The sequence below is a fragment of the Plecotus auritus genome, assembly GCF_963455305.1.
Source record: "Plecotus auritus genome assembly, chromosome: 12".
NCBI classification, from domain to species: domain Eukaryota; kingdom Metazoa; phylum Chordata; class Mammalia; order Chiroptera; family Vespertilionidae; genus Plecotus; species Plecotus auritus.
The window spans coordinates 4,237,157-4,252,765 of record NC_137778.1 but is presented as its reverse complement, the minus strand read 5'-3'; the positions used below and the strand labels follow the sequence as shown (position 1 = coordinate 4,252,765).

Genomic DNA, 15,609 nt, shown 5'->3' with positions numbered 1-15,609 from the left:
ACTGCAGGGATAGGGACTGAGGGGATGGGGACTGAGGGGATGGGGACTGAGAGGATGGCGACTAAGGGGATGGGGTCTGCGGGGATGGGGACTGCAGTGATGGGGACTGCAGGGATGGGGACTGAGGGGATGGGGACTGAGGGGATGGGGACTGCAGGGATGGGGCCTGAGCGGATGGGGTCTGCCAGGATGGGGACTGAAGGGATGGGGACTGCAGGGATGGGGACTGAGGGGATGGGGACTAAGGGGATGGGGACTGAGGGGATGGTGACTGATGGGATGGGGACTGAGGGGATGGGGATTGATGGGATGGGGACTGAGGGGATGGGGACTGCAGGGATGGGGACTGAGGGGATGGGGACGACAGGGATGGGTACTGAGGGGATGGGGACTGAGGGGATGGGGACTGAGGGGATGGGGACTGAGAGGATGGCGACTAAGGGGATGGGGTCTGCGGGAATGGGGACTGCAGGGATGGGGACTGCAGGGATGGGGACTGAGGGGATGGGGACTGATGGGATGGGGACTGAGGGGATGGGGACTGATGGGATGGGGACTGAGGGGATGGGGACTGCAGGGATGGGGACTGAGGGGATGGGGACTACAGGGATGGGGACTGAGGGGATGGGTACTGAGGGGATGGGGACTGAGGGGATGGGGACTGAGGGGATGGGGACTGAGAGGATGGCGACTAAGGGGATGGGGTCTGCGGGGATGGGGACTGCAGGGATGGGGACTGCAGGTATGGGGACTGAGGGGATCGGGACTGCGGGGATGGGGACTGAGTGGATGGGAACTGAGGGGATGGGGACCTCAGGGATGGGGACTGAGGGGATGGGGACTGCAGGGATGGGGACTGAGGGGATGGGGACTGCAGGGATGTGGTTTGAGGGGATGGAGACTGAGGAGATGGGGACTGCAGGGTTGGGAACTGAGGGGATGGGGAATGAGGGGATGGAGACTGCAGGGATGGGGTCTGAGGGGATGGGGACTGCAGGGATGGAGACTGCAGGGATGGGGACTGCAGGGATGGAGACTGAGGGGATGGGGGCTGCAGGGATGGGGAATGAGGGGATGGGGACTGCAGGAATGGGGACTGCAGGGATGGGGCCTGAGCGGATGGGGTCTGCCAGGATGGGGACTGAAGGGATGGGGACTGCAGGGATGGGGACTGAGGGGATGGGGACTAAGGGGATGGGGACTGAGGGGATGGTGACTGATGGGATGGGGACTTAGGGGATGGGGACTGGTGGGATGGGGACTGAGGGGATGGGGACTGCAGGGATGGGGACTGAGGGGATGGACTGTGGGATGGGGACTGCAGGGATGGGGTTTGAGGGGATGGAGACTGAGGAGATGGGGACTGCAGGGTTGGGGACTGAGGGGATGGGGACTGAGGGGATGGAGACTGCAGGGATGGGGTCTGAGGGGATGGGGACTGAGGGGATGGGCTCTGCGGGGATGGGGACTGCAGGGATGGGGACTGCCGGGATGGGGACTGAGGGGATGGGGACTGAGGGGATGGGGACTGAGGGGATGGGCTCTGCGGGGATGGGGACTGCAGGGATGGGGACTGCCGGGATGGGGACTGAGGGGATGGGGACTGCAGGGATGGGGACTGAGGGGATGGGGACTGCAGGGAGCGGGACTGCAGGGATGGGGACTGAGGGGATGGGGACTGCGGGGATGGGGACTGCAGGGATGGGCTGAGGGGATGGGGACTGTGGGGATGGGGACTGTAAGGATGGGGACTGAGGGGATGGGGTCTGCGGGTTGGGGGGACTGCAGGGATGGGGACTGTGGGGATGGGGACTGAGGGGATGGGGACTGCAGGGATGGGGACTGCGTGGATGGGGACTGTGGGGATGGGGACTGAGGTGATGGGGACTGCAGGGATAGGGACTGAGGGGATGGGGACTGAGGGGATGGGGACTGAGAGGATGGCGACTAAGGGGATGGGGTCTGCGGGGATGGGGACTGCAGTGATGGGGACTGCAGGGATGGGGACTGAGGGGATGGGGACTGAGGGGATGGGGACTGCAGGGATGGGGCCTGAGCGGATGGGGTCTGCCAGGATGGGGACTGAAGGGATGGGGACTGCAGGGATGGGGACTGAGGGGATGGGGACTAAGGGGATGGGGACTGAGGGGATGGTGACTGATGGGATGGGGACTGAGGGGATGGGGATTGATGGGATGGGGACTGAGGGGATGGGGACTGCAGGGATGGGGACTGAGGGGATGGGGACGACAGGGATGGGTACTGAGGGGATGGGGACTGAGGGGATGGGGACTGAGGGGATGGGGACTGAGAGGATGGCGACTAAGGGGATGGGGTCTGCGGGAATGGGGACTGCAGGGATGGGGACTGCAGGGATGGGGACTGAGGGGATGGGGACTGATGGGATGGGGACTGAGGGGATGGGGACTGATGGGATGGGGACTGAGGGGATGGGGACTGCAGGGATGGGGACTGAGGGGATGGGGACTACAGGGATGGGGACTGAGGGGATGGGTACTGAGGGGATGGGGACTGAGGGGATGGGGACTGAGGGGATGGGGACTGAGAGGATGGCGACTAAGGGGATGGGGTCTGCGGGGATGGGGACTGCAGGGATGGGGACTGCAGGTATGGGGACTGAGGGGATCGGGACTGCGGGGATGGGGACTGAGTGGATGGGAACTGAGGGGATGGGGACCTCAGGGATGGGGACTGAGGGGATGGGGACTGCAGGGATGGGGACTGAGGGGATGGGGACTGCAGGGATGTGGTTTGAGGGGATGGAGACTGAGGAGATGGGGACTGCAGGGTTGGGAACTGAGGGGATGGGGAATGAGGGGATGGAGACTGCAGGGATGGGGTCTGAGGGGATGGGGACTGCAGGGATGGAGACTGAGGGGATGGGGGCTGCAGGGATGGGGAATGAGGGGATGGGGACTGCAGGAATGGGGACTGCAGGGATGGGGCCTGAGCGGATGGGGTCTGCCAGGATGGGGACTGAAGGGATGGGGACTGCAGGGATGGGGACTGAGGGGATGGGGACTAAGGGGATGGGGACTGAGGGGATGGTGACTGATGGGATGGGGACTTAGGGGATGGGGACTGGTGGGATGGGGACTGAGGGGATGGGGACTGCAGGGATGGGGACTGAGGGGATGGACTGTGGGATGGGGACTGCAGGGATGGGGTTTGAGGGGATGGAGACTGAGGAGATGGGGACTGCAGGGTTGGGGACTGAGGGGATGGGGACTGAGGGGATGGAGACTGCAGGGATGGGGTCTGAGGGGATGGGGACTGCAGGGATGGAGACTGCAGGGATGGGGACTGCAGGGATGGAGACTGAGGGGATGGGGACTGCGGGGATGGGGACTGCAGGGATGGGGACTGCAGGGATGGGGACTGAGGGGATGGGGACTGCGGGGATGGGGACTGCAGGGATGGGCTGAGGGGATGGGGACTGTGGGGATGGGGACTGTAAGGATGGGGACTGAGGGGATGGGGTCTGCGGGTTGGGGGGACTGCAGGGATGGGGACTGTGGGGATGGGGACTGAGGGGATGGGGACTGCAGGGATGGGGACTGCGTGGATGGGGACTGTGGGGATGGGGACTGAGGTGATGGGGACTGCAGGGATAGGGACTGAGGGGATGGGGACTGAGGGGATGGGGACTGAGAGGATGGCGACTAAGGGGATGGGGTCTGCGGGGATGGGGACTGCAGTGATGGGGACTGCAGGGATGGGGACTGAGGGGATGGGGACTGAGGGGATGGGGACTGCAGGGATGGGGCCTGAGCGGATGGGGTCTGCCAGGATGGGGACTGAAGGGATGGGGACTGCAGGGATGGGGACTGAGGGGATGGGGACTAAGGGGATGGGGACTGAGGGGATGGTGACTGATGGGATGGGGACTGAGGGGATGGGGATTGATGGGATGGGGACTGAGGGGATGGGGACTGCAGGGATGGGGACTGAGGGGATGGGGACGACAGGGATGGGTACTGAGGGGATGGGGACTGAGGGGATGGGGACTGAGGGGATGGGGACTGAGAGGATGGCGACTAAGGGGATGGGGTCTGCGGGAATGGGGACTGCAGGGATGGGGACTGCAGGGATGGGGACTGAGGGGATGGGGACTGATGGGATGGGGACTGAGGGGATGGGGACTGATGGGATGGGGACTGAGGGGATGGGGACTGCAGGGATGGGGACTGAGGGGATGGGGACTACAGGGATGGGGACTGAGGGGATGGGTACTGAGGGGATGGGGACTGAGGGGATGGGGACTGAGGGGATGGGGACTGAGAGGATGGCGACTAAGGGGATGGGGTCTGCGGGGATGGGGACTGCAGGGATGGGGACTGCAGGTATGGGGACTGAGGGGATCGGGACTGCGGGGATGGGGACTGAGTGGATGGGAACTGAGGGGATGGGGACCTCAGGGATGGGGACTGAGGGGATGGGGACTGCAGGGATGGGGACTGAGGGGATGGGGACTGCAGGGATGTGGTTTGAGGGGATGGAGACTGAGGAGATGGGGACTGCAGGGTTGGGAACTGAGGGGATGGGGAATGAGGGGATGGAGACTGCAGGGATGGGGTCTGAGGGGATGGGGACTGCAGGGATGGAGACTGAGGGGATGGGGGCTGCAGGGATGGGGAATGAGGGGATGGGGACTGCAGGAATGGGGACTGCAGGGATGGGGCCTGAGCGGATGGGGTCTGCCAGGATGGGGACTGAAGGGATGGGGACTGCAGGGATGGGGACTGAGGGGATGGGGACTAAGGGGATGGGGACTGAGGGGATGGTGACTGATGGGATGGGGACTTAGGGGATGGGGACTGGTGGGATGGGGACTGAGGGGATGGGGACTGCAGGGATGGGGACTGAGGGGATGGACTGTGGGATGGGGACTGCAGGGATGGGGTTTGAGGGGATGGAGACTGAGGAGATGGGGACTGCAGGGTTGGGGACTGAGGGGATGGGGACTGAGGGGATGGAGACTGCAGGGATGGGGTCTGAGGGGATGGGGACTGCAGGGATGGAGACTGCAGGGATGGGGACTGCAGGGATGGAGACTGAGGGGATGGGGGATGCAGGGATGGGGAATGAGGGGATGGGGACTGCAGGAATGGGGACTGAGGAGATGGGGTCTGCGGGGATGGGGACTGCAGGGATGGGGACTGCAGGGATGGGGACTGAGGGGATGGGGATTGCAGGGATGGGGATTGCGTGGATGGGGACTGCGGGGATGGGGATTGAGGGGATGGGGACTGCAGGGATTGTGACTGAGGGGATGGGGACTGCAGGGATGGAGACTGCAGGGAAGGGGACTGCAGGGATGGAGACTGAGGGGATAGGGACTACAGGGATGGGGACTGAGGGGATGGGGACTGCAGGGATTGTGACTGAGGGGATGGGGACTGCAGGGATTGAGACTGCAGGGATGGGGACTGCAGGGATGGGGACTGAGGGATAGGGACTGAGGCGATGGGGACTGCAGGTATGGGGATTTAGGGGATGGGGACTGAGGTGATGGGGACTGAGGGGATGGGGACTGCAGGGATGGGGACTGCGGGGATGGGGACTGTGGGGATGGGGACTGAGGAGATGGGGACTGCAGGGATGGAGACTGCAGGGATGGGGATTGCAAAGAAGGAGACTGAGGGAATGGGGACTGCAGGGATGGGGACTACGGGGATGGGGACTGCGGGGATGGGGACTGAGGGGATGGGGACTGCGTTGATGGGGACTGCGGGGATGGGGAATGAGGGGATGGGGACTGCGGGGATGGGGACTGCGGGGATGGGTACTGAGGGGATGGGAACTGAGGGGATGGGGACCTCAGGGATGGGGACTGCAGGGATGGGGACTGAGGGGATGGGGACTGCAGGGATGGGGATTGAGGGGATGGAGACTGAGGAGATGGGGACTGCAGGGATGGGGACTGAGGGGATGGGGACTGAGGGGATGGAGACTGCAGGGATGGGGACTGAGGGGATGGGGACTGCAGGAATGGGGACTGCAGGGATGGAGACTGAGGGGATGGGGGCTGTAGGGATGGGGAATGAGGGGATGGGGACTGCAGGGATGGGGACTGAGGGGATGGGGACTGCAGGGATGGGGACTGAGGGGATGGGGACTGCAGGGATGGGGTCTGCGGGGATGGGGACTCAGTGGATGGGGACTGAGGGGATAGAGACTACAGGGATGGGGACTGAGGGGATGGGGACTGCGGGATGGGGACTACAGGGATGGGGACTGAGGGGATGGGGACTGAGGGGATGGGGACTGAGGGGATGGGGACTGAAGTGATGGGGACTGCAGGGATGGGGACTGCAGGGATGGGGACTGAGGAGATGGGGACTGAGAGGATGGCGACTAAGGGGATGGGATCTGCGGGGATGGGGACTGCAGGGATGGGGACTACAGGGATGGCGACTGAGGGTATGGGAACTGAGGGGATGGGGACTGCAGGGATGGGGCCTGAGGGGATGGGGTCTGCGGGGATGGGGACTGCAGGGATGGGGACTGCAGGGATGGGGACTGAGGGGATGGGGACTAAGGGAATGGGGACTGAGGGGATGGGGACTGCAGGGATGGGGAATGAGGGGATGGACTGCGTAATGGGGACTACAGGGATAGGGACTGAAGGGATGGGGACTGAGGGGATGGGGACTGCAGGGATGGGGACTGAGGGGATGGGGACTGCAGGGATGGGGATTGAGGGGATGGGGACTGCGGGGATGGGGACTGCAGGGATGGGGACTGAGGGGATGGGGACTGAGGGGATGGGGACTGCAGGGATGGAGACTGAGTAGATGGAGACTGCAGGGATGGGGACTGAGGGGATGGGGACTGAGGGGATGGAGACTGCAGGGATGGGGACTGAGGGATGGGGACTGAGGGGATGGGGACTGCAGGGATGGGGACTGCAAGGATGGGGACTTTGGGGATGGGGACTGCAGGGATGGAGACTGCAGGGATGGAGACTGAGGGGATGGGGGTTGCAGGGATGGGGAATGAGGGGTTGGGGACTGCAGGGATGGGGACTGAGGGGATGGGGTCTGCGGGGATGGGGACTGCAGGGATGGGGACTGCAGGGATGGGGACTGAGGGGATGGGGACTGCAGGGATGGGGACTGAGGGGATGGGGACTGCAGGGATGGGGACTGAGGGGATGGGGACTGCAGGGATGGGGTCTGCAGGGATAGGGACTGAGCGTATGGGGACGGAGGGGATGGGGACTGTGGGGATGGGGACTGAAGGGATGGGGACTGCAGGGTTGGACACTGCAGGGATGGGGACTGCAGGGATGGGGACTGCGGGGATGGGGACTGCGTGGATGGGGACTGACGGGATGGGGACTGCTGGATGGGGACTGCAGGGATGGGGACTGAGGGGATGGGGACTGCGGGGATGGGGACTGCGGGGATGGGGACTGAGGGGATGGGAACTGAGGGGATGGGGACCTCAAGGATGGGGACTGAGGGGATTGGGACTGCAGGGATGGGGACTGAGGGGATTGGGACTGCAGGGATGGGGATTGAGGGGATGGGGACTGAGGGGATGGGGACTGAGGGGATGGTGACTGAGGGGATGGGGACTGAGGGGATTGGGACTGCACGGATGGGGACTGAGGGGATGGGGACTGCAGGGATGGGGATTGAGTGGATGGGGACTGAGGGGATGGGGACTGAGGGGATGGTGACTGAGGGGATGGAAGACTTCAGGGATGGGGACTGCAGGGATGGGGACTGCAGGGATGGGGACTGGAGGGATGGGGACTGAGGGGATGGGGACTGCAGTGATGGGGAATGAGGGGATGGGGACTGCAGGGATGGGGACTGAGGGGATGGGGACTGCAGGGATGGGGACTGAGGGGATGGGGACTGCAGGGATAGGGACTGAGGGGATGGGGACTGAGGGAATGGGGACTGAGGGGATGGGGACTGCAGGGATGGGGACTGAGAGGATGGGGACTACAGGGATGGGGTTTGAGGGGATGGGGACTGAGGGGATGGGGACTGAGGGGATGGGGACTGCAGGGAAGGAGACTGAGGGGATGGGGACTGCAGGGATGGGGACTGCGGGGATGGGGACTGCGGGGATGGGGACTGAGGGGATGGGGACTGCGGGGATGGGGACTGCGGGGATGGGGACTGAGGGGATGGGGACTGCGGGGATGGGGACTGCTGGGATGGGGACTGAGGGGATGGGAACTGAGGGGATGGGGACCTCAAGGATGGGGACTGAGGGGATTGGGACTGCAGGGATGGGGACTGAGGGGATTGGGACTGCAGGGATGGGGATTGAGGGGATGGGGACTGAGGGGATGGGGACTGAGGGGATGGTGACTGAGGGGATGGGGACTGAGGGGATTGGGACTGCACGGATGGGGACTGAGGGGATGGGGACTGCAGGGATGGGGATTGAGTGGATGGGGACTGAGGGGATGGGGACTGAGGGGATGGTGACTGAGGGGATGGAAGACTTCAGGGATGGGGACTGCAGGGATGGGGACTGCAGGGATGGGGACTGGAGGGATGGGGACTGAGGGGATGGGGACTGCAGGGATGGGGAATGAGGGGATGGGGACTGCAGGGATGGAGACTGCAGGGATGGGGACTGAGGGGATGGGGACTGAGGGAATGGGGACTGAGGGGATGGGGACTGCAGGGATGGGGACTGAGAGGATGGGGACTACAGGGATGGGGTTTGAGGGGATGGGGACTGAGGGGATGGGGACTGAGGGGATGGGGACTGAGGGGATGGGAGACTTCAGGGATGGGGACTGAGGGGATGGGGACTGCAGGGATGGGGATTGAGGGGATGGGGACTGAGGGGATGGGGACTGCATGGATGGGGATTGAGGGGATGGGGACTGAGGGGATGGGGACTGAGGGGATTGGGGACTGCAGGGATGGGGACTGCAGGGATGGGGACTGAGGAGATGGGGACTGAGGGGATGGGGACTGCGGGGAAGGGGATTGAGGGGATGGGGACTGCAGGGATGAAGACTGAGGGGATGGGGACTGAGGGGATGGGGGACTGCAGGGATGGGGACTGCAGGGATGGGGACTGAGGGGATGGGGACTGAAGGTGGGGACTGAGGGGATGGGGCCTGAGGGGATGGGGGACTGCAGGGATAGGGACTGCAGGAATGGGGACTGAGGGGATGGGGACTGAGGGGATGGGGACTGAGGGGATGGGGACTGCAGGGATGGGGACTGAGGGGATGGGGACTGCAGGGATGGGGACTGAGGGGATGGGGACTGCAGGGATGGGGACTGAGGAGATGGGGACTGAGGGGATGGGGACTGCGGGGATGGGGACTGAGGGGATGGGGACTGCAGGGATGGGGACTGAGGGGATGGGACTGAGGGGATGGGGACTGCGGGAATTTGGAGTGCAGGGATGGGGACTGAGGTGATGGGGACTGCAGGGATGGGGACTGCGGTGATGGGGACTGCAGGGATGGGGACTGAGGGGATGGGGACTGCAGGGATGGGGACTGAGGGGATGGGGACTGAGGGGATGGGGACTGCAGGGATGGGTACTGAGGGGATGGGGACTGCAGGGATGGGGACTGAGGGGATGAGGACTGAGGGGATGGGGACTGCGGGGATGGGGACTGCAGGGATAGGGACTGAAGGGATGGGGACTGAGGGGATGGGGACTGAGGGGATGGGGACTGCAGGGATGGGGACTGAGGGGATGGGGATGAGGGGATGGGGACTGCAGGGATGGGGACTGCGGGGATGGGGTCTGCGGGTATGGGGACTGAGGGGATGGGGAATGAGGGGATGGTGACTGCAGGGATGGGGACTGAAGGGATGGGGGGACTGCAGGGATGGGGACTGCAGGGATGGGGACTGAGGGGATGGGGACTGATGGGATGGGGACTGAGGGGATGGGGACTGATGGGATGGGGACTGAGGGGATGGGGACTGATGGGATGGGGACTGAGGGGATGGAGACTGCAGGGATGGGGACTACAGGGATGGGTACTGAGGGGATGGGGACTGAGGGGATGGGGACTGAGAGGATGGCGACTAAAGGGATGGGGTCTGCGGGGATGGGGACTGCAGGGATGGGGACTGCAGGGATGGGGACTGAGGGGGTGGGGACTGCGGGGATGGGGACTGCAGGGATGGGGACTGAGGGGATGGGGACTGAGGGGATGGGGACTGAGGGGATGGGGACTGAGGGGATGGGCTCTGCGGGGATGGGGACTGCAGGGATGGGGACTGCAGGGATGGGGACTGAGGGGATGGGGACTGCAGGGATGGGGACTGCAGGGATGGGGACTGAGGGGATGGGGACTGCGGGGATGGGGACTGCAGGGATGGGCTGAGGGGATGGGGACTGTGGGGATGGGGACTGTAGGGATGGGGACTGGGGGGATGGGGACTGCGGGTTGGGGGGACTGCAGGTATGGGGACTGTGGGGATTGGGACTGAGGGGATGGGGACTGCAGGGATGGGGACTGCGTAGATGGGGACTGTGGGGATGGGGACTGAGGTGATGGGGACTGCAGGGATAGGGACTAAGGGGATGGGGACTGAGGGGATGGGGACTGAGAGGATGGCGACTAAGGGGATGGAGTCTGCGGGGATGGGGACTGCAGGGATGGGGACTGCAGGGATGGGGACTGAGGGGATGGGGACTGAGGGGATGGGGACTGCAGGGATGGGGCCTGAGCGGATGGGGTCTGCCAGGATGGGGACTGAAGGGATGGGGACTGCAGGGATGGGGACTGAGGGGATGGGGACTAAGGGGATGGGGACTGAGGGGATGGTGACTGATGGGATGGGGACTGAGGGGATGGGGACTGATGGGATGGGGACTGAGGGGATGGGGACTGCAGGGATGGGGACTGAGGGGATGGACTGTGGGATGGGGACTACAGGGATGAGGACTGAGGCGATGGGTACTGAGGGGATGGGGACTGAGGGGATGGGGACTGAGGGGATGGGGACTGAGAGGATGGCGACTAAGGGGATGGGGTCTGCGGGAATGGGGACTGCAGGGATGGGGACTGCAGGGATGGGGACTGAGGGGATGGGGACTGAGGGGATGGGGACTGCAGGGATGGGGACTGATGGGATGGGGACTGAGGGGATGGGGACTGATGGGATGGGGACTGAGGGGATGGGGACTGATGGGATGGGGACTGAGGGGTTGGACTGTGGGATGGGGACTACAGGGATGGGTACTGAGGGGATGGGGACTGAGGGGATGGGGACTGAGAGGATGGCGACTAAGGGGATGGGGTCTGCGGGGATGGGGACTGCAGGGATGGGGACTGCAGGGATGGGGACTGAGGGGGTGGGGACTGCGGGGATGGGGACTGAGGGGATGGGAACTGAGGGGATGGGGACCTCAGGGATGGGGACTGAGGGGATGGGGACTGCAGGGGTGGGGACTGAGGGGATGGGGACTGCAGGGATGGAGTTTGAGGGGATGGAGACTGAGGAGATGGGGACTGCAGGGATGGGGACTGAGGGGATGGGGACTGAGGGGATGGAGACTGCAGGGATGGGGTCTGAGGGGATGGGGACTGCAGGGATGGAGACTGCAGGGATGGGGACTGCAGGGATGGAGACTGAGGGGATGGGGGCTGCAGGGATGGGGAATTAGGGGATGGGGACTGCAGGAATGGGGACTGAGGAGATGGGGTCTGCGGGGATGGGGACTGCAGGGATGGGGACTGCAGGGATGGGGACTGAGGGGATGGGGACTGCAGGGATGGGGACTGAGGGGATGGGGACTGCAGGGATGGGGACTGTGTGGATGGGGACTGCGGGGATGGGGATTGAGGGGATGGGGACTGCAGGGATATGGACTGAGGGGATGGGGACTGAGGGGATGGGGACTGCGGGGATGGGGACTGAGGGGATGGGGACTGCAGGGATGGAGACTGCAGGGAAGGGGACTGCAGGGATGGAGACTGAGGGGATAGGGACTGCAGGGATGGGGACTGAGGGGATGGGGACTGCAGGGATGGGGACTGAGGGGATGGGGACTGCAGGGATTGAGACTGCAGGGATGGGGACTGCAGGGATGGGGACTGAGGGATAGGGACTGAGGCGATGGGGACTGCAGGTATGGGGATTTAGGGGATGGGGACTGAGGTGATGGGGACTGAGGGGATGGGGACTGAGGGGATGGGGGACTTCAGGGATGGGTACTGCAGGAATGGGGACTGCAGGGATGGGGACAGAGGGGATGGGGACTGCAGGTATGGGGACTGAGGGGATGGGGACTGAGGGGATGGGGACTGAGGGGATGGGGACTGCGGAGATGGGGACTGCAGGGATGGGGACTGCAGGGATGGGACTTAGGGGATGGGAACTGCGGGGATGGGGACTGTGGGGATGGGGGGACTGCAGGGATGGGTACTGAGGGGATGGGGACTGAGGGGATGGGGACTGCAGGGATGGAGACTGCAGGGAAGGGGACTGAGGGGATGGGGACTGCGGGGATGGGGGGACTGCAGGGATGGGGACTGTGAGGATGGGGACTGAGGGGATGGGGACTGCAGTTATGGGGACTGCGTGGATGGGGACTGCAGGGATAGGGACTGAGGCGATGGATACTGCAGGTATGGGGATTGAGGGGATGGGGACTGAGGTTATTGACTGAGCGGATGGGGACTGAGGGATGGGGGAATTCAGGGATGGGGACTGCAGGGATGGGGACTGACGGGATGGGGACTGCAGGGATGGGGACTGCAGGGATAGGGACTGAGGCGATGGGTACTGCAGGTATGGGGATTGAGGGGATGGGGACTGAGGTTATTGACTGAGCGAATGGGGACTGAGGGATGGGGGAATTCAGGGATGGGGACTGCAGGGATGGGGACTGACGGGATGGGGACTGCAGGGATGGGGACTGCGGGGATGGGGACTGAGGGGATGGAGACTGCGGGGATGTGGACTGAGGGGATGGGGACTGAGGGGATGGAGACTGCGGGGATGTGGACTGAGGGGATGGGGACTGAGGGGATGGGAACTGAGGGGATGGGGACCTCAGGGATGGGGAATGAGGGGATGGGGACTGCAGGGATGGGGACTGAGGGGATGGGGACTGCGGGGATGGGGATTGCGGGGATGGGGACTGAGGAGATGGGGACTGCGGGGATGGGGACTGCGGGGATGGGGACTGAGGGGATGGGAACTGAGGGGATGGGGACCTCAGGGATGGGGACTGAGGGGATGGGGACCTCAGGGATGGGGACTGAGGGGATGGGGACTGCAGGGATTTGGACTGAGGGGATGGGTACTGAGGGGATGGGGACTGCGGGGATGGGGACTGAGGGGATGGGGACTGCAGGGATGGAGACTGCAGGGAAGGGGACTGCAGGGATGGAGACTGAGGGGATGGGGACTGCAGGGATGGGAACTGAGGGGATGGGGACTGCAGGGATGGGGACTGAGGGGATGGGGTCTGCGGGGATGGGGACTGCAGGGATGGGGACTGCAGGGATGGGGACTGAGGGGATGGGGACTGAGGGGATGGGGACTGAGGGGATTGGGTCTGCGGGGATGGGGACTGCAGGGATGGGGACTGAAGGGATGGGGACTGCAGGGATGGGGACTGCAGGGATGGGGACTGAGGGGATGGGGACAGATAGGATGGCGACTAAGGGGATGGGGTCTGCGGGGATGGGGACTGCAGGGATGGGGACTGCAGGGATGGGGACTGAGGGGATGGGGACTGCAGGGATGGAGACTGCAGGGATAGGGACTGCAGGGATGGAGACTGAGGGGATGGGGGCTGCAGGGATGGGGAATGAGGGGATGGGGACTGCAGGAATGGGGACTGAGGGGATGGGGTCTGCGGGGATGGGGACTGCAGGGATGGGGACTGCAGGGATGGGGACTGAGGGGATGGGGACTGCAGGGATGGGGACTGAGGGGATGGGGACTGCAGGGATGGGTCTGCGTGGATGGGGACTGCGGGGATGGGGACTGAGGGGATGGGGACTGCAGGGATAGGGACTGAGGGGATGGGGACTGAGGGGATGGGGACTGTGGGGATGGGGACTGAGGGGATGGGGACTGCAAGGATGGAGACTGCAGGGAAGGGGACTGCAGGGATGGAGACTGAGGGGATGGGGACTGCAGGGATGGGGACTTAGGGGATGGGGACTGCAGGGATGGGGACTGAGGGTATGGGGTCTGCGGGGATGGGGACTGCAGGGATGGGGACTGCAGGGATGGGGACTGAGGGGATGGGGACTGAGGGGATTGGGTCTGCGTGGATGGGGACTGCAGGGATGGGGACTGAAGGGATGGGGACTGCAGGGATGGGGACTGCAGGGATGGGGACTGAGGGGATGGGGACAGATAGGATGGCGACTAAGGGGATGGGGTCTGCGGGGATGGGGACTGCAGGGATGGGGACTGCGGGGATGGGGGGACTGCGGGGATGGGGGGACTGCGGGGATGGGGACTGAGGGGATGGGGACTGAGGGGATGGGGACTGAGGGGATGGGGACTGAGGGGATGGGGACTGCAGGGATGGGGACTGAGGAGATGGGGACTGCAGGGATGGGGACTGAGGGGATGGGGACTGCGGGGATGGGGACTGAGGAGATGGGGACTGCCGGGATGGGGACTGCGGGGATGGGGACTGCTGGGATGGGGACTGCAGGGATGGGGACTGAGGGGATGGGGGGACTGCAGGGATGGGGACTGCAGGGATGGGGGGACTGCAGGGATGGGGGGACTGCAAGGACGGGGAAGGAGGTCGCGGAGAGCACCAGTTTGTGCACCTTCTCTGGTCAGACATTCTGAGAGCTGTGTACTGGCCTCCCGCTCACTCGCTGCTGGAACGGGGGCAGAACAGACCACTGCCCCACTGTCCAGACCCTCACAGCCCTTTCTGAGCAGGTGGATATACTCCTGAGGGGATGTGAGCGATGGTAGCACAAATGAGACTAGACCATCGGAGGGCAGGGGCCTCGATGCACACCCTGATTTGCGATATTGATCTAGAGCTGAGCTCCCCTGATGTCTCAGGCTCATGTGCACGGGTGACTGAGGACCAGGCCCATCCTTCACTTCTTCTCTCAGCACGAAAGCACAGCGATCGCTAGAGAGCAGCGGGATGAGTGTGCTGAAGAGTGAAGGCAGAAGGATTAAGTGCATATTTGAAGGTATAGGTGTATGAATGAATAGATGAACAATAAGTAAAGGAAAAGGACAGATGCTTTCTGGCCAGAGACAGGAAATATATTCAATGTCTAGTTTTGTCGGTGGTTTTACACACATTTGTGTGTCCGCAAGGCGCCTCCCACCCATCAGCACAGGCACCTCTTACTTCTTTAAGTGCAGTATTTTCTGGAAACTGAACTTTACTTGGGAAACAGGGTTGCATTCCAGCAGTGGTCAGCCAGGCCACGACACACCGGTGGCCAGGTGGGCAGGAAGCGCTGGGCTCAGAGGCGCTGAAGTCCTGTTCACCTGGAAGGGCTGAGACCTCAGGCGCGGGGGGGGGGGGGGGGGGGGGGGGGCGGTCCCCGAGGCTCTGAGAGCAGCACCCTCTTCCCATGGAAAGAGCGGCCAGCATCCAGGTGGCAGTGGGACTTGGGCAGGAGAGGAG

The 15,609-nt window shown here is 64.1% G+C and overlaps 1 protein-coding gene across 1 annotated transcript in view; it reads left to right on the top strand.

The window, feature by feature from the left end:
* The window catches only part of DPT (dermatopontin), a 101,009-nt gene that overhangs the window by 69,786 nt on the left and 15,614 nt on the right, over positions 1-15,609 (top strand). The window lies entirely within an intron of this gene.